Source organism: Coregonus lavaretus (genome assembly GCF_964263955.1).
Source record: "Coregonus lavaretus genome assembly, chromosome: 10".
In the NCBI taxonomy this organism is placed as follows: Eukaryota; Metazoa; Chordata; class Actinopteri; order Salmoniformes; family Salmonidae; genus Coregonus; species Coregonus lavaretus.
Genome location: NC_139997.1, coordinates 23,931,056 through 23,957,659, shown reverse-complemented (window position 1 = coordinate 23,957,659; position 26,604 = coordinate 23,931,056). Strand labels below are relative to the sequence as shown.

The 26,604-nt window shown below is 41.0% G+C and overlaps 1 long non-coding RNA gene across 1 annotated transcript; it reads left to right on the top strand.

Annotated features, from left to right (window-relative positions):
• The first annotated feature begins 22,243 nt into the window (after positions 1-22,243).
• Positions 22,244-25,823, top strand: LOC311136601. Its single transcript, XR_014613881.1, has 5 exons — positions 22,244-22,382; positions 22,891-23,104; positions 24,161-24,239; positions 24,367-24,470; positions 25,353-25,823. It is a non-coding gene; the product is annotated as an uncharacterized lncRNA (long non-coding RNA).
• The last annotated feature ends 781 nt before the right edge of the window (positions 25,824-26,604 follow it).

Genomic DNA, 26,604 nt, shown 5'->3' with positions numbered 1-26,604 from the left:
TCAACATACGAGAGTCCCCAGAGCCAGGGCGTGACATAATGCAAAATCTATTAAATCAACAGGCACAGTTATTTTTAAGGTATTTATTTGACGCACACAATTTATTAAGGATATAATGTGATTTATTCTCAACAAAGGCTAACCCAAATCCTATTGAGAGCTTTGTTACCGTGCCATTTGCATGATGTGAACAGTGTGTAAAGCACAAATCTAGACACGTTGGTATGGCTTAAATTGGAGATGATCATTGAAAAGGCAAACAAAGGAATGTCACATGATGAAATGTCAAATCATTGTTTAAGGTATTTCATACATGTATAATTGTGCATTCATAAATTAATTTATTGATGTGTTATCTCACATGAGATGGAGTTTGCAAAATAAATGGCCACTGGATTGATGTAAATAATCATTATCATTCTGCCAGGTAGGCATAGGCTACTTTGTAGCTAGTTAACATTTAATGTAAATGTAAATGTAATTCAGAAGGTTTTTGGGAAAGCCTTTCCATCTACCAGAAGAAGTTTGGCCTATCATTAGCATTGCTATATTTTGCCAGTTCCTTAATTGTTTGAAGCCTGGATGTTTTACTTCATATTATGAGGCATGTCTTACCTTATTTCAAAGTAGCCTATAGCCAAAATCCCACCAAAGAAACATAGAGGCAATTATTTGTATTAAGACTTCCTCATATGCGTTTTACTGTTCTATTGGTTTTCTTTTAACTTTATTTCATTGTCTAGCAGCCAAAGGCATTATCCTAGTCATATTAGCAAATGATGATAGTTGTTGCATCTTTAAATCCCCCCTTTCTAAATTTCTAATGGATATTTCCATCCCTGTCCATGAAACCTCTCGCATGTGTGGTGCGCGTTTTAGAACAGTGTTTTCTTGCAAATTGCATTTTGAAACATTCACATGTAGGCCTAACGCCGTGTGTGTATATTTCTGTGCCTAAAATGTGAAGAAATAATAGTTTATCAACATTTTAAGCTAAACATTGTGATCTGTTCCATCAGCCTTACTAATTGATATGGCCTATACCTCCACTACACTACTTTGATAAGCATCAGTGGGGATTAAGAAGTGAGTATATGCAATGGCCACTGAAATAAGTGGGTATATGGCGTGTACCTGCGTATACCCTCCACTACACCATATTCTTTATATGTTTGGGGCTGCTGGTGAACCATGATGTGCAGGCATAATCAAAGTGACACTGGACTAGCACACTTGCCAGAGTCGTTAGGGTGTCAATGTCAAGCCATTTTGAGGATGCTGGAATAAAATATTTGACAAACCTACAGGAGACTTTTGAAGTAGCCTCAGATTAAAACATTGTGACTGGTTGTGTTTATGCCAAATATAAAAGGTAATAAATGTTTTAAGTTAAATGACAGATATTGAAGCGTTAGGGTCTAGGTGCACGAGGAATAGCCGCTCGGATTGGAGAGGAGACATTTTACATTTTTGAAAACATTTTAGTCATTTAGCAGACACTCTTATCCAGAGCGACTTACAGTAGTGAGTGCATACATTTTCATACTTCGGAACATGAGGAAACACATGGTGGAGAAACAGAAACATGCAGTAAAGTATATTTTGGTTGGAAATTCCTCTGAGACTGTAGAAGGTTTACCTTTAAACCTGCTGAAGATTTTGCCAGTAGTGTTCCACAAACACAGCAGTTGTTGAGATGGAAACTAGGAATTATACATATTTAGTTATAAATACCTTTGGATGGTATTTGTTGATACTTTGCTGTATACACAGATAGAGCACCTACCCTTTTGCCCGCCTATGAGAAAAATTCCCTTTCTGATTGGGGGCGTTTTTTAATTTTTACATCACGTTTAGTTTATTTTCTCTCTTGTTATTTAAATGAATTGCCATCAAACTAGCTAATTTCATGGAAACCATGTGGAAACCATGTGTTTGGAAACCATGTGTTTGATGTATTTAATACCATTCCACCAATTCTGCTCCTGTCATTACCACGAGCCCGTCCTCCCCAATTAAGGTGCCACCAACCTCTTGTGGTGTTTTCTCACGTCAGGAACAGGGAACACTTCAATTCGACTGTTTGTTAGAAGGCCTAACCAGCAGAATAAACTCCAATCACAGGTAAAGACTAGTTAAATTGTTTTCAAAAGCATAGCTAGCTAGCTAACTAGCTGTTTGATGTAATCTACATTCACTATGATCAGCTGATAGCCCACCCCTCTTTGCCCGCTCTTTGAGCAGTAGGCTATAAGCTTGCTTACAGTGGGATGAGTGTGATTTTGCATAAAAGAACACCTATGCAAAATATATACAGTACCAGTCAAAAGTTTGGACACACCTACTAATTCAAGGGTTTTTCTTTATTTTAACTATTTTCTACATTGTAGAATAATAGTGAAGACATCAAAACTATGAAACAACACATATGGAATCATGTAGTAACCAAAACAGTGTTAAACAAATCCAAATATATTATATGTTTGAGATTCTTCAAAGTAGCCACTCTTTGCCTTGATGACAGCTTTGCACACGCTTGGCATTATCTCAACCAGCTTCACCTGGAATGCTTTCCCAACAGTCTTGAAGGAGTTCCCACATATGCTGAGCACTTATTGGCTGCTTTTCCTTCACTCTGCGGTCCAACTCATCCCAAACCATCTCAATTGGGTTGAGGTCTGGGGATTGTGGAGGCCAGGTCATCTGATGCAGCACTCCATCACTCTCCTTCTTAGTCAAATAGCCCTTACACAGCCTGAAGGTGTGTTGGGTCATTGTCCTGTTGAAAAACAAATGATTGTCCCACTAAGCCCAAACCAGATGGGATGGCGTATCGCTGCAGAATGCTGTGGTAGCCATGCTGGTTAAGTGTGCCTTGAATTCTAAATAAATCACAGACCGTGTCACCAGCAAAGCACCCCCACACCATAACACCTCCTCCTCCATGCTTCACTGTGGGAACTACAAATGCGGAGATCATCCGTTCACCTACACTGCGTTTCACAAAGACACAGTGGTTGGAACCAAAAATCCACCGGTCTGATGTCCATTGCTCATGTTTCTTGGCCCAAGTAAGTCTCTTCTTCTTATTGGTGTCCTTTAGTAGTGGTTTCTTTGCAGAAATTCGACCATGAAGGCCTGATTCACGCAGTCTCATCTGAACAGTTGATGTTTAGATGTGTCTGCTACTTGAACTCTGTGTAGCACTTATTTATTCTGCAATTTCTGAGGCTGGTAACTCTAATGAATTTATCCTCTGCAGCAGAGGTAACTTCCTTTCCTGTGGCGGTCCTCATGAGAGCCAGTTTTATCATAGCGCTTGATGGTTTTTGCGACTGCACTTGAAGAAATGGTCCGGATTGACTGACCTTCATGTCTTGAAGTAATGATGGACTGTCATTTCTCTTTGATTATTTTAGCTGTTCTTGCCATAATATGTACTTGGTCTTTTACCAGATAGGGCTATCTTCTGTATACCCCCCACCCTACCTTGTCACAAAAAATGCATTAAGAAGGAAAGAAATTCCACAAATTAACTTTTAACAAGGAACACCTGTTAATTGATATGCATTCCAGGTGACTACCTCATGAATCTCGTTGAGAGAATGCCAATAATTTGCAAAGCTGTCATCAAGGCAAAGGGTGGAATCTCAAATATAAAATTCATTTAGATTTGTTTAACACTTTTTTGGTTATTACATGATTCCATATGTGTTATTTCATAGTGTTGATGTCTTCACTATTATTCTACAATGTAAAAAATTGTAAAAATAAAGAAAAACCCTTGAATGAGCAGGTGTGTCCAAACTTTTGACTGGTGCTGTATATGTTGACATTTGGCTACACAAGCATTAGAGAATTAGCTGTGAATCTTTGAGCACCTGCCCCTCCAAAGATCTGTGCACGGCCCTAGCTGTATGTAGAATTAGTCATGTTGTTGCTTGCCAAGCATTTTAAGGACAGTACTCTGTCCGTAAGCTGTTGCCATCAGTAAAATAAGTGAAAGGGAGTAAACAAAACCAGGGTTTTGGGCCAATTCTTGGTTGTGGGTATCCACTAAGGCTACTAAAAACATGACAAGATGAGAAAATAAAATCTCATGAGATGACCAGACATCAGATACATTTAGCCTGGACCCTAACAATACTCATGCAGGGGATTGCAGCCTATTGATTTGGAAAATACCGCCAGTAGTGAACAGAGGGTTGCTACTCTGGCATTCCTTGGCCACAAACAGATCTACACTGTGACTGTGACTGTGCTGTTGTATGCCTCAGTTGCTTTTTGCTTGTGCTGTTTGGATTGGAACGTTGATTGTAGCCCTCAATCTCAATTGGCTGCTGCTGGAAGTGGCTATTGATTATTTAGAGGCAAGACGAGACACTGCGGAGAGGCTAGATTTGTTATGTGTGACATTGTACCCTCGGCACAAACTGTATGCTCTGCTGAGGAGTGACACGTGACTTCAAAGTATTGTTGGGGGTGAGTAAGTTTCTAAATGGTAACAGTAGACTATTACAGTAGGCTGGTTACTTACTGCCTACATTTAGTCTCACTATGAAATTATCGATAATGTCCATTTACTGTATTTACCAAATAATAAACACTTTGTGCCTTTCACAAAAACACTTTAATATGGCATTGTCTTCGTATTGAAAATACATTCCGTCCATGATGGGTAGTTGTCATATATTCACACTTTGGATATGGTAAATGTAACATGTCTCTGCTTTTAACAGAGCAGAGGGATCATTTTGTTACTGCTGTTATTTGATGTATCCATAAAAGCACCAGACAAGAGGACTGAGGCAATGTATGACTCACCTAGTGTGCTCAATGCATTTGCCTGGAGGGATGACTATGATTACGATAGTATTAACTTGTCATGGGGGCTATGGTGTTTTCTCGTCAAAGCAAATGTTAACGTTTTCAATGTGAGTACGTACAGTGAGGGAAAAAAGTATTTGGTCCCCTGCTGATTTTCTACGTTTGCCCACTGACAAAGAAATGATCAGTCTATAATTTTAATGGTAGGTTTATTTGAACAGTGAGAGACAGAATAACAAAAAAATCCAGAAAAACGCATGTCAAAAATGTTATAAATTGATTTGCATTTTAATGAGGGAAATAAGTATTTGACCCCCTCTCAATCAGAAAGATTTCTGGCTCCCAGGTGTCTTTTATACAGGTAACGAGCTGAGATTAGGAACACACTCTTAAAGGGAATGCTCCTAATCTCAGTTTGTTACCTGTATAAAAGACACCTGTCCACAGAAGCAATCAATCAATCAGATTCCAAACTCTCCACCATGGCCAAGACCAAAGAGCTCTCCAAGGATGTCAGGGACAAGATTGTAGACCTACACAAGGCTGGAATGGGCTACAAGACCATCGCCAAGCAGCTTGGTGAGAAGGTGACAACAGTTGGTGCGATTATTTGCAAATGGAAGAAACACAAAAGGACTGTCAATCTCCCTCGGCCTGGGGCTCCATGCAAGATCTCACCTCGTGGAGTTGCAATGATCATGAGAACGGTGAGGAATCAGCCCAGAACTACACGGGAGGATCTTGTCAATGATCTCAAGGCAGCTGGGACCATAGTCACCAAGAAAACAATTGGTAACACACTACGCCGTGAAGGACTGAAATCCTGCAGCGCCCGCAAGGTCCCCCTGCTCAAGAAAGCACATATACATTACAGTCTGAGGTATGCCAAAGAACATCTGAATGATTTAGAGGAAAACTGGGTGTTAGTGTTGTGGTCAGATGAGACCAAAATGGAGCTCTTTGGCATCAACTCAACTCGCCGTGTTTGGAGGAGGAGGAATGCTGCCTATGACCCCAAGAACACCATCCCCACCGTCAAACATGGAGGTGGAAACATTATGTTTTGGGTGTGTTTTTCTGCTAAGGGGACAGGACAACTTCACCGCATCAAAGGGACGATGGAAGGGGCCATGTACCATCAAATCTTGGGTGAGAACCTCCTTCCCTCAGCCAAGGCATTGAAAATGGGTCGTGGATGGGTATTCCAGCATGACAATGACCCAAAACACACGGCCAAGGCAACAAAGGAGTGGCTCAAGAAGAAGCACATTAAGGTCCTGGAGTGGCCTAGCCAGTCTCCAGACCTTAATCCCATAGAAAATATGTGGAGGGAGCTGAACGTTCGAGTTGCCAAACGTCAGCCTCGACACCTTAATGACTTGGAGAAGATCTGCAAAGAGGAGTGGGACAAAATCCCTCCTGAGATGTGTGCAAACCTGGTGGCCAACTACAAGAAACGTCTGACCTCTGTGATTGCCAACAAGGGTTTTGCCACCAAGTACTAAGTCATGTTTTGCAGAGGGGTCAAATACTTATTTCCCTCATTCAAATGCAAATCAATTTATAACATTATTGACATGCATTTTTCTGGATTTTTTTGTTGTTATTCTGTCTCTCACTGTTCAAATAAACCCACCATTAAAATTATAGACTGATCATTTCTTTGTCAGTGGGCAAACGTACAAAATCAGCAGGGGATCAAATACTTTTGTCCCTCACTGTAGATGAGCAAACAGCCGTGGTAGTGCTCTTAGCAGATCCAATTCACAGACAACACTAGGGACACTTTCATACTGTGTAGGCTTTTTATGGATTACTTGGCTTAAAGGTTTGGTTAAATTTGTTTGGAGGTATATGTTAAACGTAGAGTGATGTCATAAATGCCATAGTGTCACTCAATATACTCAAAAATTGTTCCACATGCTTTGTTTAGCTGAATCTTATTTTCAAATCAAATCAAATTTTATTTGTCACATGCGCCGAATACAACAGGTGTAGACCTTACAGTGAAATGCTTACTTACAAGCCCTTAACCAACAATGCAGTTTTAAGAAAGAATACCAAAGAAAATCACACAAAAAATACAATATAAAATAATTTGAAATTAAAGTAACAAATAATTAAAGAGCAGCAGTAAAAATAACAATAGCGAGGCTATATACAGGGGGTACCGGTACCGAGTCAATGTGCGGGGGCACCAGTTAGTTGAGGTAATTGAGGTAATATGTACATGTACAGTCGTGGTCAAAAGTTTTGAGAATGACACAAGTATTGGTCTTCACAAAGTTCGCTGCTTCAGTGTTATGAGATATTTTTGTCAGATGTTACTATGGTATACTGAAGTATAATTACAAGCATTCCATAAGTGTCAAAGGCTTTTATTGACAATTACATTAAGTTTATGCAAAGAGTCAATATTTGCAGTGTTAACCCTTCTTTTTCAAGACCTCTGCAATCCGCCCTGGCATGCTGTCAATTAACTTCTGGGCCACATCCTGACTGATGGCAGCCCATTCTTGCATAATCAATGCTTGGAGTTTGTCAGAATTTGTGGGTTTTTGTTTTCCACCCGCCTCTTGAGGATCGACCACAAGTTCTTAAGGTCTGGGGAGTTTCCTGGCCATGGACCCAAAATTTCGATGTTTTGTTCCCCGAGCCACTTAGTTATCACTTTTGCCATATGGCAAGGTGCTCCATCATGCTGAAAAGGCATTGGTCGTCACCAAACTGTTCTTGGATGGTTGGGAGAAGTTGCTCTCGGAGGATGTGTTGGTACCATTCTTTATTCATGGCTGTGTTCTTAGGCAAAATTGTGAGTGAGCCCACTCCCTTGGCTGAGAAGTAACCCCACACATGAATGGTCTCAGGGTGCTTTACTGTTGGCATGACACAGGACTGATGGTAGCGCTAACCTTGTCTTCTCCGGACAAGGTGTTTTCCGGATGCCCCAAACAATCGGAAAGGGGATTCATCAGAGAAAATGACTTTACCCCAGTAGTCCAATCCCTGTACCTTTTGCAGAATATCAGTCTGTCCCTGATGTTTTTCCTGGAGAGAAGTGGCTTCTTTGCTGCCCTTCTTGAAACCAGGCCATCCTCCAAAAGTCTTCGCCTCACTGTGCATGCAGATGCACTCACACCTGCCTGCTGCCATTCCTGAGCAAGCTCTGCACTGGTGGTGCCCCGATCCCGCAGCTGAATCAACTTTAGGAGACGGTCCTGGCGCTTGCTGGACTTTCTTGGGCACCCTGACGCCTTCTTCACAACAATTGAACCTCTGTCCTTGAAGATCTTGATGATCCGATAAATGGTTGATTTAGGTGCAATCTTACTAGCAGCAATATCCTTGCCTGTGAAGCCCTTTTTGTGCAAAGCAATGATGACGGCACGTGTTTCCTTGCAGGTAACAATGGTTAACAGAGGAAGAACAATGATTTCAAGCACCACCCTCCTTTTAAAGCTTCCAGACTGTTATTCTAACTCAATCAGCATGACAGAGTGATCTCCAGCCTTGTCCTCGTCAACACTCTCACCTGTGTTAACGAGAATATCTGACATGATGGCAGCTGGTCCTTTTGTGGCAGTGCTGAAATGCAGTGGAAATGTTTTGGGGGGATTAAGTTCATTTTCATGGCAAAGAGGGACTTTGCAATTAATTGCAATTCATCTGATCACTCTTCATGACATTCTGGAGTATAAGCAAATTGCCATCATCAAAACTGAGGCAGCAGACTTTGTGAAAATTAGTATTTGTGTCATTCTCAAAATGTTTGACCACGACTGTAGGTAGAGTTATTAAAGTGACTGTGCATAGATAATAAACAAAGAGTAGCAGCAGCGTAAAGGCAATGCAAATAGTCTGGGTAGCCATTTGATTAGATGTTCTGGAGTCTTATGGCTTGGGGGTAGAGGCAGTTTAATAGCCTCTTGGACCTAGACTTGGCGCTCCGGTACAACTTGCCGTGCAGTAGCAGAGAGAACAGTCTATGACTAGGGTGGCTGGAGTCTTTGACCATTTTTGACCACCTTTGACACCACCTGGAATAGAGGTCCTGGATGGCAGGAAGCTTGGCCCCAGTGATGTACTGGGCTGTACGCACTACCCTCTGTAGTGCCTTGCGGTCGGAGGTGAGCAGTTGCCATACCAGGCAGTGATGCAACCAGTCAGGATGCTCTCGATGGTGCAGCTGTAGAACCTTTTGAGGATCTGAGGACCAATGCCAAATCTGTTGAGTCTCCTTAGGGGGAATATGTTTTGTCGTGCCCTCTTCATGACTGTCTTGGTGTGCTTGGACCATGTTAGTTTGTTGGTGATGTGGACACCAAGGAACTTGAAGCTCTCAACCTGCTCCACTACAGCCCCGTCGATGAGAATGGGGGCGTGCTTGGTCCTCTTCTTTTTCCTGTAGTCCACAATCATCTCCTTTGTCTTGATCATGTTGAGGGAGAGGTTGTTGTCCTGGCACCACACGGCCAGATCTCTGAACTCCTCCCTATAGGCTATCTCGTCGTTGTCTGTGATCAGGCCTACCACTATTGTGGCATCGGCAAACTTAATGATGGTGTTGGAGTCGTGCCTGGCCATGCAGTCATGGGTGAACAGGGAGTACAGGAGGGGACTGAGCATGTACCCCTGAGGGGCCCCTGAGTTGTGGATCAGTGTGGTGGATGTGTTGTACCCTTACCACCTGGGGGCGGCCCGTCAGGAAGTCCAGGATCCAGTTGCAGAGGGAGGTGTTAAGTCCCAGGTCCTTAGTTTAGTGATGAGCTTTGAGGGCACTATGGTGTTGAACGCTGAGCTGTAGTCAATGAATAGCATTCTCACATACAGTTGAAGTCGGAAGTTTACATACACTTAGGTTGGAGTCATTAAAACTCATTTTTCAACCACTCCACAAATGTCTTCTTAACAAACTATCGTTTTGGCAAGTCGGTTAGGACATCTACTTTGTGCATGACACAAGTAACTTTTCCAACAATTGTTTACAGACAGATTATTTCACATATAATTCACTGTATCACAATTCCAGTGGGTCAGAAGTTTACATACACTAAGTTGACTGTGCCTTTAAACCGCTTAGAAAATTCCAGAAAATGATGTCATGGCTTTAGAAGCTTCTGATAGGCTAATTGACATCATTTGAGTCAATTGGGGGTGTACCTGTGGATGTATTTCAAGGCCTCCCTTCAAAGTTAGTGCCTCTTTGCTTAACATCATGGGAAAATCTAAAGAAATTAGCCAATACCTCAGAAAAATAATTGTAGACCTCCACAAGTCTGGTTCATCCTTGCGAGCAATTTCCAAATGCCTGAAGGTACCACGTTCATCTGTACAAACAATAGTACGCAAGTATAAACACCATGGGACCATGCAGCCGTCATTCCACTCAGGAAGGAGACGCGTTTTGTCTCCTAGAGATGAATGTACTTTGGTGTGAAAAGTGCAAATCAATCCCAGAACAACAGCAAAGGACCTTGTGAAGATGCTGGAGGAAACAGGTACAAAAGTATCTATATTCACATTAAAACAAGTCCTATATCGACATAACCTGAAAGGCCGCTCAGCAAGGAAGAAGCCACTGCTCCAAAACCGCCATAAAAAAGCCAGACTACGGTTTGCAACTGCACATGGGGACAAAGATCGTACTTTTTTGAGAAATGTCCTCTCGTCTGATGAAAAAAAAAATAGAACTGTTTGGCCATAATGACCATCGTTATGTTTGGAGGAAAAAGGTGGTCCTTTGCAAGCCGAAGAACACCATCCCAACCGTGAAGCACGGGGGTGGCAGCATCATGCTGTGGGGGTGCTTTGCTTTAGGAGGGACTGGTGCACTTCACAAAATAGATGGCATCATGAGGAAGGAAAATAATGTGGATATATTGAAGCAACATCTCAAGACATCCGTCAGGAAGTTAAAGCTTGGTCGCAAATGGGTCTTCCAAATGGACAATGACCCCAAGCAAACTTCCAAAGTTGTGGCAAAATGGCTTAAGGACAACAAAGTCAAGGTATTGGAGTGGCCATCACAAAGCCCTGACCTCAATTCTATAGAAAATGTGTGGGCAGAACTGAAAAAGCGTGTGCGAGCAAGGAGGCCTACAAACTTGACTCAGTTACACCAGCTCTGTCAGGAGGAATGGGCCTAAATTCACCCAACTTATTGTGGGAAGCTTGTGGAAGGCTACCCGAAACGTTTGACCCAAGTTAAACAATTTAATGGCAATGCTACCAAATACTAATTGAGTGCATGTAAACTTCTGACCCACTTTGAATGTGATGAAAGAAATAAAAGCTTAAATATATCATTCTCTCTACTATTATTCTGACATTTTACATTCATAAAATAAAGTGGTTATCCTAACTGACCTAAGACAGGGGATTTTTACTAGGATTAAATGTCAGGAATTGTGGAAAAACTGAGTTTAAATGTATTTGGCTAAGGTGTATGTAAACTTCCGACTTCGACTGTAGGTGTTCCTTTTGTCCAGGTGTGAAAGGGCAGTATGGAGCGCAATAGAGATTGCATCATCTGTGGATCTGTTGGGGTGAAGCTCTTTTCGGTCATAAGAGACGGTAGCAGCAACATTATGTACAAAATAAGTTACAAACAATGCGAAAAAACACACAAAATAGCACGTTGGTTAAGAGTCCTTAAAACGGCAGCCATCCCCTCCGGCGCCATTATCAATATGGCTCTGGTTTGTGTAAATTGTTTATTTGGTTTGTGTAAATTGTTTATTTGCTACGATTCTCTGTTTTGTATAACACTGTAAATTGTGTATCAGCTACAGTATTATCAAGCCAGGCAAAGCAAGACAATAATAAACCTTATGAATTATTAATGACATGCTAATGTAATTTCACAAATCCCTATGTAATTGCACTTAATGATACCAAGCTGAAATGAGGCTCCAACAACTCCATTTGTAAAGTAAAAGCAACACCGTAATTATATATATCTTGATTACTGACAAAATAGAACAAACATTAGTACCTTCCATTTTGGCATCGTCATCAAAAAAAGAAAAAGAAGAAACATCAATGTTCACTTTCCATAATAATTGTGGGACCTCTCTCTGTAATTTTCAGCAAATAGTCTGCTCTGACAGGCGAGAAGTCAGAGGCCATGCCAGGAGTTGTATAGGAGAAAGCAGCAGGTATAGTCTAGGGTCAGAGGTGAGGGAGCAGCTGCTAGTGTAGCAGTGACAGGCTTGGATGCAGGGTCAGTATGTTGGCATTTGGAGCACTCCTCTGTTAGAAAGGAAGACAAGGTGAAGAAAGAGTCACAGAGAGGGTTGCAAGAGCACGCCTGAAAAGCTAGGCGAAGAAAAACAAAGTTAATTATTTCTTGCCCTCGCTCTCTGGTAAATGTATCTACTTTTACTTCAACTACACTCCAAGTTGAATAATAAGGTGTATGGAAAGGAAAGGAAGATACCTAGTCAGTTGTAAACTGAATGCATTCAACTGAAATGTGTCTTCCGTAAACATAAAAAGCCTAATGTGCAAACAATATAAAGTTGTGTGCATATGTGCAGTGTTTATTGGTTTATCCCAAATCCGCAATCTTAGATATCTTGTCTCCCTCTTTTTAAAACCTGCATTAACTTTAAAATGAAAGCCTACTAGCTGCTGAACTACTAGCTGCTGAACGGTCTGGGACGTTTTTTTGGACACAGATTAAGCCTCGTCCTGGACTCAAAACCAAATATTTTTTGTCCAGGATTTAGCTTAAACTGTGTCTGGGAAACCACTCCTATGAGCACCAGGGCCGTGCACAGAACTTTTGGGGGGGCATGTGCTCAAACATAAAAAAGGGCACCCCCAAAAATGTTTTGCCCAGAACCATGGTCACAGACTCATTGAGCAATTATTACAAGAAGAGGGGAAAGCAGCACAATCTGATTAGTACAGTATTTTGCAAAACTATTTTGAACTGGAACAATTAACAATGACCAACACAATTCCAGGAAAAATTGATTATTGTAAGAAATACTGTCGCCTACCATTACTATATATCAGTGGTGTTGACTCGAGTCACATGACTTGGACTTGAATCTGACTACAGTTACAAATTTTGATGATTTGAGACTCGACCTGATAGAAAATAAAATAACTAGTGACTTGAGACTGATGACTTGAAATTATCTGGCCAGGTTTTGTAACGTGATTGGACCATCAAACTGTCAATCAACACAGTCATCTGTGCTTCAGAACCAAAAGGTTGCACTTCTTGATTGTTGACCAGTCATCAGCATTGGCGCGCAAAGGCAAGCACGCCTATCCAGAGAATTAGTGACCAGAAAGCACTTGCTTCATTTTCTCCGGTTTTGCCTGACAAAACAGAGTAGGCCTACATTTATATTATCCATATAAAATACAGGAACCAACTCCATATTAATGCCCATGATTTTAGAATGAGATGTTCGACGAGCAGGTGTCCACATACTTTTGGTCATGTAGTGTACTTATAGGCAGTAATGGGTACTCATCACTACATACATTAGAGAAGATTCAACATCTTGTTAAACATGTTCAGTTAATGAATGGTGGGTATGAAGACCAAAAACATTCAATGTTGTGAGAGGATACTTCCTCCACTGTTTCACCAACCAAAGGTATTACGGTTACCATTTCACACAAGAGCATTCACCATTAATGGACTATCACAGAGAAGTGGTAAGTGTGTGTTGATATAATCTGGTAATCTGGTAAGGGGTAATGTTGATTGAATAATGTCCTGGGTGTAAATTTAGCCAGGGCATCAGAGTTTCAAAGGTCCGTCAAGACGCATCATGAAAATCAACCTCTTCTCTTCCTGGGACAGAGCAACAATGCATCACACCCAAAAGTGAGAAAATAACTATTGTTCAACTGTGCAACTATTGAAAATAGGGTTATATTATGATACAAAAGGGTTAATCTTATAAGCATTTGTAAGTGCATAATTGGAGGTAAATATTGGCTCACTGACCAGTTATTGCACTATTTTGACCAATGGGATATAACAGTTTATTAATAGTTTATAATGCATTTACAAATGATTAAAAACCATAAATAACGTAATTATAACCCCCTTTAAAATGTAACCTTATATTAAAATGTTACTGATAAGGGTATGTGTGGGGTACAGAGATGAGGAAGTCATTCAAAAAGTATGTTAAACACTATTATTGCACACAGAGTGAGTCCATGCAACTTATTATGTGACTTGTTACACACATTTTTACTCCTGAACTTATTAAGGCTTGCCATAACAAAGGGGCTGAATACATATTGACTCAAGACATTTCAGCTTTTCATTTTCAATTAATTTGTAAAAATTTCAAAAAACATAATTCCACTTTGACATTATGGGGTATTGTGGGTAGGCCAGTGATGCAAAATCTCAATTTAATCAATTTTAAATTCAGGCTGTAACAGAACAAAATGTGGAAAAAGTCAAGAGGTGTGAATACTTTCTGAAGGCACTGTAAATGCTACTAAATTAAAAGACACCAATCTCAATTAAATGCCACAGATGTCTCAAGTGTTGACGGAGCGTGCAATTGGTATGGTGACTGCAGGAAAATCCACCAGAGCTGTTGCCAGAGAATTGAATGTTAATTTCTCTACCATAAGCCAACGTCGTTTTAGAGAATTTGGCAGTACATCCAACCGGCCTCACAACCGCAGACCACGTGTAACCACGCCAGCCCAGGACCTCCACATCCGGCTTCTTCACCTGCAGGATCGTCTGAGACCAGCCACAGGACAGCTGATGAAACTGTGGATTTGCACAACTGAAGAATTTCTGCAGAAACTGTCAGAAACCATCTCAGGGAAGCTCATCTGTGTGCTTGTCGTCCTCACCAGGGTTTTGACCTGACTGCAGTTCGGCCTCGTAACTGACCTCAGTGGGCAAATGCTCACCTTCGATGGCCACTGGCACACCGGAGAAGTGTGCTCTTCACAGATGAATCCTGGTTTCACCTGTACCGGGCAGATGGCAGACAGCGTGAATGGCGTCGTGTGGGCGAGCGGTTTGCTGATGTCAACATTGTGAACAGAGTGCCTCATTGTGGCGGTGGGGTTATGGTGCGGGCAGGCATAAACTACGGACAATGAACACAATTGTATTTTTATCGATGTCAATTTGAATGCACAGAGATACCGTGACGAGATCCTGAGGCCCATTGTCGTGCCATTTATCCGCCGCCATCACCTCATATTTCAGCATGATAATGCACGGCCCCATGTTGCAAGGATCTGTACACAATTCCTGGAAGCTGAAAATGTCCCAGTTCTTCCATGGTCTGCATACTCACCAGACATGTCACCCATTGAGCATGTTTGGGATGCTCTGCATTGATGTGTACAACAGCATGTTCCAGTTCCTGCCAATATCCATCAACTTCGCCCATTGAAGAGGAGTTTTCTGATCCACGCCCCTACTTTTTTAAAAATTTACATACACCTTAGCCAAAAACATTTAAACTCAGCTTTTCACAATTCCTGACATTTAATCCTAGTAATAATTCCCTGTCTTAGGTGAGTTAGGATCACCACTTTATTTTAAGAATGTGAAATGTCAGAATAATAGTAGAGAGAATGATTTATTTCAGCTGTTATTTCTTTCATCACATTCCCAGTGGGTCAGAAGTTTACATACACTCAATAAGTATTTGGTAGCAATGCCTTTAAATTGGGTCAAAGTTTTGGGTAGCCTTCCACAAGCTTCCCACAATAAGCTGGGTGAATTTTGGTCCATTCCTCCTGACAGAGCTGGTGTAACTGAGTCAGGTTTGTAGGCCTCCTTGCTCGCACACGCTTTTTAAGTTCTGCCCACAAATGTTCTATAGGATTGAGGTCAGGTCTTTGTGATGGCCACTCCAATACCTTGACTTTGTTGTCCTTAAGCCATTATGCCATAACTTTGGAAGTATGCTAGGGGTCAATGTCCATTTGGAAGACCCATTTGCAACCAAGCTTTAACTTCCTGACTCATGTCTTGACATGTTGCTTCAATATATCCACATAATTTTCCTTCCTCATGATGCCATCTATTTTGTGAAGTGCACCAGTCCCTCCTGCAGCAAAGGACCCCCACAGCATGATGCTGCCACCCCCGTGCTTCACAGTTGGGATGGTGTTCTTCGGCTTGCAAGCAACCCCCTTTTTCCTCCAAACATAACGATAGTCATTATGGCCAAACAGTTCTATTTTTGTTTCATCAGACCAGAGGACATTTCTCCAAAAAGTACGATCTTTGTCCCCATGTGCAGTTGCAAACCGTAGTCTGGCTTTTTTATGGCGGTTTTGGAGCAGTGGCTTCTTCCTTGCTGAGAGGCCTTTCAGGTTATGTCGATATAGGACTCGTTCCACTGTAGATATAGATACTTTTGTACCTGTTTCCTCCAGCATCTTCACAAGGTCCTTTGCTGTTGTTCTGGGATTGATTTGCACTTTTCACACCAAAGTACGTTCATCTCTAGGAGACAGAACGCGTCTCCTTCCTGAGCGGTATGACGGCTGCGTGGTCCCATGGTGTTTATACTTGCGTACTATTGTTTGTACAGATGAACGTGGTACCTTCAGGCGTTTGGAAATTGCTCCCAAGGATGAACCAGACTTGTGGAAGTCTACTTTTTTTTCTGAGGTCTTGGCTGATTTCTTTTGATTTTCCCATGATGTCAAGCAAAGAGGCACTGAGTTTGAAGGTAGGCCTTCATGTTTTTTGTATGTTGTTTTTATCTGTGAATTGGCCAATGCTATTAGGCCACACCCGGCCATGATTACAGACACCTGCGTGTGTCCTTTCACACTATATAAACCAGTGACCCGCAGTGTTTGTCATTATACCCTGATGAAGACAGCTTGTCTGTCGAAACGTTGGTTATTAAGATATTAAATTATTGCATCTGAGCTCCTAGAGTGTGCGGCTTTCCTTTTCTTTTTGAAGTGTTTTACGCCGTCAGCCAGCACCTTGCCTAAATAGGTGTGCGTTTCTTTCGCCTTTATCTTAATCTGTTATCCAGTGAACAGCACCCTACCGACAAAAAGCTCTAAAATGATGCCGAATGATAATTATTCTTCTGACACTGGTCAAAGATCCAAACAAGACATCTTTGAATATAGCCAAAGGGAACGTGACAAGATAATTGTATCAGAGTCCCTTTTTGACATGCCGGGGGGTAATTCTGACCTCTCGAAAGAACTGTTAAACTTATCTAGGTGCCAGACGAGAATGCATTTACATATAGTCACTCTTAGTGATTATGTTCGTCAAGGCGTTATTCCACGGGGACTCAGGTGGCAAAAATAACCATCATTGGGACAGCGCACATATGATTTATGTGAGCGCTGGTGTGCCATCCTGAACAAATGCTCTATTGATTTAATGACATTAATTGTTGACCAGTTAAAAAATGATTTTATTGAAATGGATACCACGATTGAAGAGAAACGCACAGCTCTGCAAAGAGCTGTTAATGATGATGGCATATTCAATGAATTGATGAAAACTAACCAAGCGCTCCAGGACAAGTTGTGTATAGAATTAACTCCTGAGTGGTGCAGTGGTCTAAGGCACTGCATCGCAGTGCTAACTGTGCCACTAGAGATCCTGGTTCGAATACAGGCTCTGTCGCAGCCGGCCGCGACCGGGAGACTCATGGGCGGCGCACAATTGGCCCAGCGTCGTCCAGGGTAGGGGAGGGAATGGCCGGCAGGGATGTAGCTCAGTTGATAGAGCATGGCGTTTGCAACGCCAGGGTTGTGGGTTCGATTCCCACGGGGGGCCAGTGTAAAAAAAAATATTCACTAACTGTAAGTCGCTCTGGATAAGAGCGTCTGCTAAATGACTAAAATGTAATTAAAGGTTAAAATCAAGAAATTCAACCAAGATAAAAAAGACAAGGCCGAGGACAAAGTCTACTTCTGGAGAAACCCTGACAAAAGAAGTCCTGCTCCTCCTCTCCATGACAGACGCAGGAGGGGGGCCGCTAACTTCTATCCACTCCCGTCTGACCAACGCTCTACAACCGGGGGGTAATTCTGACCTCTCGAAAGAACCTCATCCGCTTCCAGTGCCAGTTTTTTATCCAACGAGAGACTGGGCCGACGGAAGCGCGGAGGTGGCCGCGGTCACGTGTACCGACGAGATGCCGTACACGACGGGGTAAGAAGAAACGACAACCAGAGGCAGAGGGGGCCATTCACAAGTTCCCAGAACCCACAGGACTGAGTGTCTTTAATTTATCAAGCAAGATATTGAGTCCTGCCCATGTCTCCTTACTTAATAAAGGGTTATCTTTTGTGCCTACAACTCAGTGCAACGATTTCGATGTTAATGTAGACATGTTTAAGTTTTTTAGAAACATCCGTTTAAAGGAATACTTCAGCTCCCCTATTCGTGATATTTCAACTGAACATGTAGGTGGCTCACCTGCACATACTCCGACTCCTTTCAGAAGTAAGAGTTATTTTGTACCTCCAGCCAATCGCAATCACTCTATTGAGACGTCTCCTGAGTGGCGCAGTGGTCTAAGGCACTGCATCGCAGTGCTAACTGTGCCAGGTCCTCTGTAGCTCAACTGGTAGAGCACGGCGCTTGAAACGCCAAGGTAGTGGGTTCGAGCCCCGGGACCACCCATACACAAAAATGTATGCATGCATGACTGTAAGTCGCTTTGGATAAAAGCGTCTGCTAAATGGCATATTATTATTATTATTACTAGAGATCCTGGTTCGAATCCAGGCTCTGTCGCAGCCGGCCGTGACCGGGAGACTCATGGGCGGCGCACAATTGGCCCAGCGTCGTCCAGGGTAGGGGAGGGAATGGCCGGCAGGGATGTAGCTCAGTTGATAGAGCATGGCATTTGCAATGCCAGGGTTGTGGGTTCGATTCCCACGGGGGGCCAGTATAAAAAAAAATGTATTCACTAACTGTAAGTCGCTCTGGATAAGAGCGTCTGCTAAATGACTAAAATGTAAAATGTAAATGTAAACGTATTGCAGACTCGTTGAAAAAGATGTTGGTAATCTCCTTAAGAACAAACAGGAGTACATATCTTTTCAAAATTTACCCAAGGATGAAAAACAAGCTTTGCTTGATTTACAATCCGATACGTCAGTTCTTACCCGCCCTGCTGATAAGGGTGGGTCAGTTGTACTCATGGATAGGACAGTTTATCCAAATGAGTGTCACAGACAACTGCTTGACAACACCTTTTACATGAAACTCAGAAGTGACCCCACTTCCCAATTTCAGAACACTATCTGTTCTGTCCTAGATGGGTATTTAAGCTCTGGTCAAATCACCAAAAAAGAACACGATTTTTTGGCTATTCAACACCCTAAAATTATACTTTGCCGAAATTACACAAGAATGTTACAAAACCTCCAGGGCGCCCTATTGTAGCAGGCATTGATGCAGTAACAGCCCCTTTATCGACCTATGTTGACTTTTTTATTAGACCTCTCGCAGAACAGCTCCCCTCCTTTGTAAAGGACACCAGCAGTATGATCTCTATTGTTGAATCTCTTGATCCTCTCCCTGATAATACCTTGTTAGTTACTTTTGATGTTGAGTCGTTATACACGAATATTCCACCCGAGGGCGGTATTGAAGCCATGGAACATTTTCTTCTGCAACGTGACCCTAATGAACTACCTTCCAGTGCATGCATTATAACATTGGCTGAAATAGTACTCACACACAACTACTTTATGTTTCTAAATGATTTCTTTATTCAGACGAAGGGTACAGCTATGGGATCCCCTATGGCTCCTAACTATGCTAATTTGTATGTGGGTTACATTGAGAAACAGTCCATTTTCAATCCTCTAAAAATTGTTTTCTTGCCTAACATTATACTTTGGAAACGGTACATTGATGATATTTTTGTTCTATGGAGGGGTGATTCTAAACAGCTCCAGGCATTCCATGCTTTTCTTAACTCTTGTTCTGAGCACCTGAGATTTACTATGCAATCTGACACACGTCAAATCAGTTTCCTTGATCTTCTGATTTTGAGTGAGGATAATGTTCTATGCACTTCCCTTGAAAAACAGTTTGCCTTACAGCCAATTCTGTCGAATCAAAATAATTTGTAAAAAACAATCAGATTTCGACCGTAATATGGCTGAGACGCAAAGAAAATTCAAGGAGAGGGGGTACAAAAATGGTCAGATTAATACTGCCATTGAGAAAATTCAAAACAAATCGAGACCTGATCTCTTTCAAGGACAGTCTTGTAAAAAGAATCATTCTTGCGTTCTAACAACACGCTATTTAAAGTGCTCTGAACAAATTAAGGGAATCGTTCACAAACATTGGCACATTCTAAGATCCGATGACAGTATTGGTAATGTGTTTTCAGACCCTCCCTTGGTTGTATTCTCGCGGGGCAGAAATCTCAGAGATCAATTGGTAAACTCTGATTTACCACCCCTAAATATCCCTGCACAACGTCTATTTGCGCCTCTACCGGATGGAAACTACAAGTGTAACGGCTGTGCTCAATGCAATGGCACTTACAAATGTAGATCCTTCAAACACCCCCAAACAGGGAAACAGATCCCAATCAAAGGTGTTATTACGTGCTCCACTAAGGCAGTTATTTATCTTATAACTTGTCCTTGTGGTAAAAATTATGTGGGTAAAACAAAGCGCGAATTAAAAGTATGAATCTCGGAGCATCGTAGCACCATTAGGTGCCAAAACTCGACATACCCAGTCGCTGCCCACTTTTTGGAATCGAACCACTCGGTTTCTTCCCTACGTTATATCGGCATCGAACATGTCACCCTCCCTAGGAGAGGGGGTGACCTCGACAACTTATAGTTAAAACGAGAGGCTGCCTGGATCTTTAATTTAAAGACCCTTGCTCCCTTCGGTCTCAATGTAGACTTTGATTTGAAGCCATTCTTGTGATTTTGCTATTCATTGTAAATGTTGTGGGCCTATGTAGCTAAGTATCTATGATCATATGCTATCCATGTTTTTTGTATGTTGTTTTTATCTGTGAATTGGCCAATGCTATTAGGCCACACCCGGCCATGATTACAGACACCTGCGTGTGTCCTTTCACACTATATAAACCAGTGACCCGCAGTGTTTGTCATTATACCCTGATGAAGACAGCTTGTCTGTCGAAACGTTGGTTATTAAGATATTAAATTATTGCATCTGAGCTCCTAGAGTGTGCGGCTTTCCTTTTCTTTTTGAGGCCTTGAAATACATCCACAGGTACACCTCCAATTGACTAAAATGATGTCAATTAGCCTATCAGAAGCTTCTAAAGCCATGACATCATTTTCTGGAATATTCCAAGCTGTTTAAAGGCACAGTCAACACGCTGGGCTCGAGCATATTTTGTTTGAGACTCGGGGGACTGGGCATGGACTTGGACTCGGGGGGCTTCATGCGGGCCAAGATTTTCCAGAGTTCGGCAGAATCGTATTACTCTGGGCTCCGGCTAATGGTACTCGGGCCAAGTCCACTTCAGCTTACCCAGCCCAATTAACTTTTTCAGGAGTAGGGCCATTTGAGGTTTTTATTCGGCAGGTGATAAAATACCAATTAGAAAAAAGTGTGTCTCTGTGGTCCTATAGCTATCAGAGATGGTTCCTAATTTAGAGAATCTCCGATGCTATAAATGCTTTTGCTTTTACTATAGGCTATTGCAGTGTTTTTTGTAGTTGCAGTCCACCCAATTGAAAAGTGCACATTCACTTCCATAATATTTGTTCTAGGCAACCAGCATGTAAGATGAACATGCATAATAATACAGGACATCCTTACAAAAATTAAATGCCGGTAAAATGCACTAAAACTGCAGTACAACGAAATAATGGTTGTTTAATTAATTATATCTGGTAGCTTCCTGTGTGTGTTGGCTTCTAATAATAATATTTTGTTGATGTTAATTGCACTGTTTATTGTGTAGCACATTTTCTTCTGTTCCACTGAATGCAATTTTGATGTTCTATTATGAATTTAACAAATAACGCTATGTATTTTATTTCAATATCCTACTACAATCCACCAGGATTTGCAAAACCCTATTTTTGTCTATTTATTTAAATCAATAATGAGTAAAAAATTATTGCACCTGAATTTGACCCTGTGAATATGACAATAATATATACCCTTAAAACTTTTAAGCAATTAACATAATGTGTGCAGTAATTGTATTTTTATTTCAGTAGCTAAATAAGGAGGTAGGCATATCAGTTCCAGCTAAAACTTGGATTGGAATCTGTGCCTCCCGCAGCAATAGCTCTCTGCGAGCAGACAGCCTCTTGCTCGAGCATCAACAGTTCATACAACACATTGGGACAAAGCGCCTGGTAGGCTACACAACAACACTGCTGGGAAACAACGACAGTTGTAAACACTTCTAAAAGATTTGACAGCTAAGTAGTCCCTGTTCTCCTGCATTGTTTTGTGTGTGTTTAAAAAAAAAGTAAAGCGGTGGTTTGTTGGGGAACAGAACATCAATTAAAGTTTTGCTAGCTGGCTAATTTTAGCTAGCTAACGTTAGCTCTCTGGCTAATCCTCCATGGACATGGTAAGTTTTCATTTTTACCTTTTGCAGCTAGCTAGCTAACATTTTGACATTTTGATATCTGTTTAGTTAATGACAGTATGTGTGTGTTCTCTCTCTTTCTCTTTCTCTCTATTGTGATGATCACAATAACTTTAGAAAACATTGGCTTGTCAACGTTGTCATGCTAGCTGTGTGTTTGTGTGTTATGTTTGTGAGAGAGAGAGGGCAGAGAGAGGATAATGATCACAACAATTTATAGAAAAGATTGTCATCATATCAACATTGTGTGTGTGTGTGTGTGTGTGTGTGTGTGTGTGAGAGAGACATTTTAAGCTAATCTAATTCTTGAAACGTGTACCCCCCAATATGGATCTGAAGTTTTTCTTGATTCTTCAGGCATACTTGTATTTTGGTATATTTTGTATTTGACAATACAATACGTTTTGCCTATCCCTGCTCCCCTTCAACACTCATTCTAACATTACAACTCTCAGCTGCCTTTTTCAATTCTTGATTCTCTTTTTTGCAGGAATCTTCTAGCTTGGTGTCACGATTGACAGCTGCCTCTGATTGGGAACCACACCTGGCCAACATAGAAATAGATCTACACATAGATATTCACACCCTGACCAAACCAACTAGAGATCTCTATGTCAGGGCGTGACACTTGAATGGCAGGATGGAGGAGGGAACAAAGGGAAGGAGTATAGAAGTTATCCAGCCAGCTGACTAAACTAAGAAATGTAAGTAGCCTATGTTTTGCTCTCTATCGCTCTCTCTATCTCTCTCCAATGTAGTTTCTAGGCTGTCTAATTTAGTGAAGGCCTTAGGTAATGGTTAATCATGATTCGTCTCTGTCTTTACAGTTCCTGAAACGTGTCAATGACCTGATGCATGGCCTCTACAGCAGTGCTTGGCCACCCACTCAGTTACCAGTGACCTACTCTGCCACATCCCAGGGAAAGGAGAGAGCAGCACCACCACTCCTTAAATCCATAGTCAAGTTTTGTGTGCAATTTTTTTTTCTTCCGTTTGATACTCTGATCTTCAACGTGTATTGATTTTTACTAGCTAGCTTTGTAAGAGCTAGGTTTGTACTAGCTATGCTGATGATTATTAACGTTTTTTCTCTGCATTCCCCAAGAGACATGCTATTCAGCTGCCCATGATTGCCTGATCTTACACTCTTAGAAAAAAAGTGCTATCTAGAACCTAAAAGGGTTCATCAGCTGTCCCCATAGGAGAACCCTTTGAAGAACCCTTTTTGGTTCCATGAAAAACAATTTTGGTTCCAGGTAGAACTCTTTTGGGTTCCATGTAGGGTTCTATTTTAACGAATTATTTTCAGGTGCAAAACCCTTGTGTCGTGATTCAACAGACACCTACCTTCGTGAGTCATGTAAAGTTTCTCAGATTTTTCTCTAGCTCATTTTCCCTGTCGCTCCTTCAAACTCACATGTGCGCAGTTGCAGAGCAGAGGAAGAGATTAGCCAATTACACCCATTTCTAACAATGTATGTTGCAGGAATGAAATGACAGACACAAAACTTTTGAAAAAGATAATATTTTGTCTCTTTAATGCCTCTTTACACATACTTCAATTTTTGCATTTACCTTTCTTGGTGGAACCTTTGTCTGGAACAATGTCCTCAGGATTATGGAGCGGTGTATTTATATAAAGTTGTTTGAATATTACAACATGTATTAGGATTAAACAAAACTTTACCATTTAGAGATGAGTTAAAACATTTCATTATCCAACTACTGTCTAATTTTCATATCCTCTTAAAATATTTCAGATTGATGATCAATGAATTAATGTCCCACTTCAATATGAAAATGCCTTTGCTAACACTTGTGTGTGCTCCATTGTAGTTGGTAAGTAAATGTGAGCAGTTGAGACGTTTGACATAGACAATGAGACATTTTTAGTAGTTCTGTCTTGTCCTGCATATCCACATTATGCCAATTGTGAATTAATTGTATTCTCTTTTTATGTTTACAGTAAGCGTAATGAAAAGACAGAAAACTCAGGAGGTTGATGTGTTGCGGGCCTTCTTGAAAGTCCTAAAATATTCCCCTGACCGCCGTGGTGGAGGAGGACGCAAAGTATGTATATAAACAAGTTGCTATTTTTTAAAGACATCTCTAAGCTATAACTGCCACAAACATCTTCAACTAGTACCATGGAATTAGTTTGAGCCAGCTGAGTCCACAAAGGTTCTTCAGGAATGTCATTTTCTAGTTTTCTTTTAAAATCTCAAATTGATAAAGTTGCAATGCGCTGATTCTCTTCATAGCAGATTTGAACAATCACACCACTCTTATTAATCGTTAATAAAAAACAATCTGACTTTATATACTCTTTGTCCCAGTCGTTCTATGCATGTAATGTCTGCGGGTGAATTATGAGACAATTACTGCATGCAGATGTGCAACAAATGGTGATGTAGATTTGTTTTTGCCATTGCTTGATCTATTTTAAATGTAAGAATATGCTGCAGATTTCAACTTTAATTGGTGACTATGGAAACAAATAGAAATGTAATGAACAATGTTTTCAATGTCCAAATCTTTCCTCTGCAATACTTTGTACAATAGGTATTAAGCTGTAGTCAGGTGGTCATTACCAGGTTATAATGAGGTCTTAACTATGACCAGTAGGCTACATAATATAGCACATAATATAGTGGTCAGAATTATGATGAGCTGGTCAGATAGAGGTCACAATTATGACCAACTGGTTGTATGGTGGTCAGAAAAAGACGCCATATTCTGGTCAGTAAAAATATGTTTTAAAAAACGTTTGCGACCAGAATAAGACATCATCAGTACCTTTGACAGCATTTCAATCTGAAGTAAGTATTGTTTGAAGTGACTGAAATACACTAGGAAGGTATTGGGAAGTTTTGAAGATCATCAGGCAATAATTTGGTATAATATTCTGTGTAGAAAAGAACATCATCATTGATTATGTTATTTTTCCCCCAGTCTGATTTAGTGCCTGGTCTTGTCCACTCTGTTCTTATAAGTCCTGCCCGGCTTGAGGGAAACAGAAGACACATTCGTGTTCCTGAGAGTTTGGGAAATGCTTTGGGAAAGTTTGGGGAAAACACTGCCTTGGGAAACGCTGACTGAACCCCTACCGCCTTTGTCCGCCAATGCTGATGATTGGTCATTGGTCAAAAATCATTACGCACAACTTTTTGGTTCTGAAGCATAGGTGAGAATTTAACGACGACTTGCGGGCAGTGGGTTCAGAACAACAACAAAAAAATATATTTTTAAATACATTTTTGGGGAAATTATACCACCACCGAAAAGTGCACTTTGGAGACTGGAAGGGGCATGTGCTCTGCACAGTAGAGCCCTATCTGTGCACGTGCCTGATGAGAACCAATCCAAAGAGGTGGATGTGTTCAATTTCTTTCATATGATAAAACATTGATAGAGATGGTTAGTATATTCTGGACCCCAATTACATTTTGCGATTACACGCTTTAAAGAGAACTCTGCATAACTCAATGGAGTCTGTTAATTGAAGATATTAAATATTGATGTTAAATTAATTCTGTAGTAGATTTGAACCACTAAATTCAACCTTTTTGTGAATATGAAGGAAAATGAATGGATGAAAGTGTAAAAACATTTAATCATTAAAAAAAATTGAAAATCAAATATAAGTCATTTATTGTATGAAAGGTCATGCTGTGCAATAAGGTATTCATCAAGAAAATAATTGGCATGTGCTTTTTCAACATAAAACTGCCGTGCAGTCAGGGTAGGCAGTGTGATAATCTAATAATGATCATTTTAAAAACTGTTATGAAAAGCCACATAAAAAATACAATTATATAAAAAATTGTAATTCATTTTTGTTAACTAATGTTTTCTCTCAATGATTCTGATGGTTTTTATGCTCAAAATCTAAATATTTGCTAAAACTGCATCAAAACCTCAGGAAAGGCACCAGGCCTTCCTTCCCATCCATTCAAATCATTGACACGCACAGCTGTTCCTGACTGCAGTCACTGTTGATGGACAGGGTCAGCATAGGCCTCACTGCTTTGCCTAGCTTTATTTGTTTCATTGAGACGATTTCATATTTTGCGCATGCTTATTGCCTAAACATGTTGTGTGGGTAAGCCTGGGGTAAGCTCTGCACATTTGGGCGTCTACATCATTTGGCGCTCGCATCCCTTGAACTGAACGAAGCTACAGTATCTAGCAATGGACACTATAC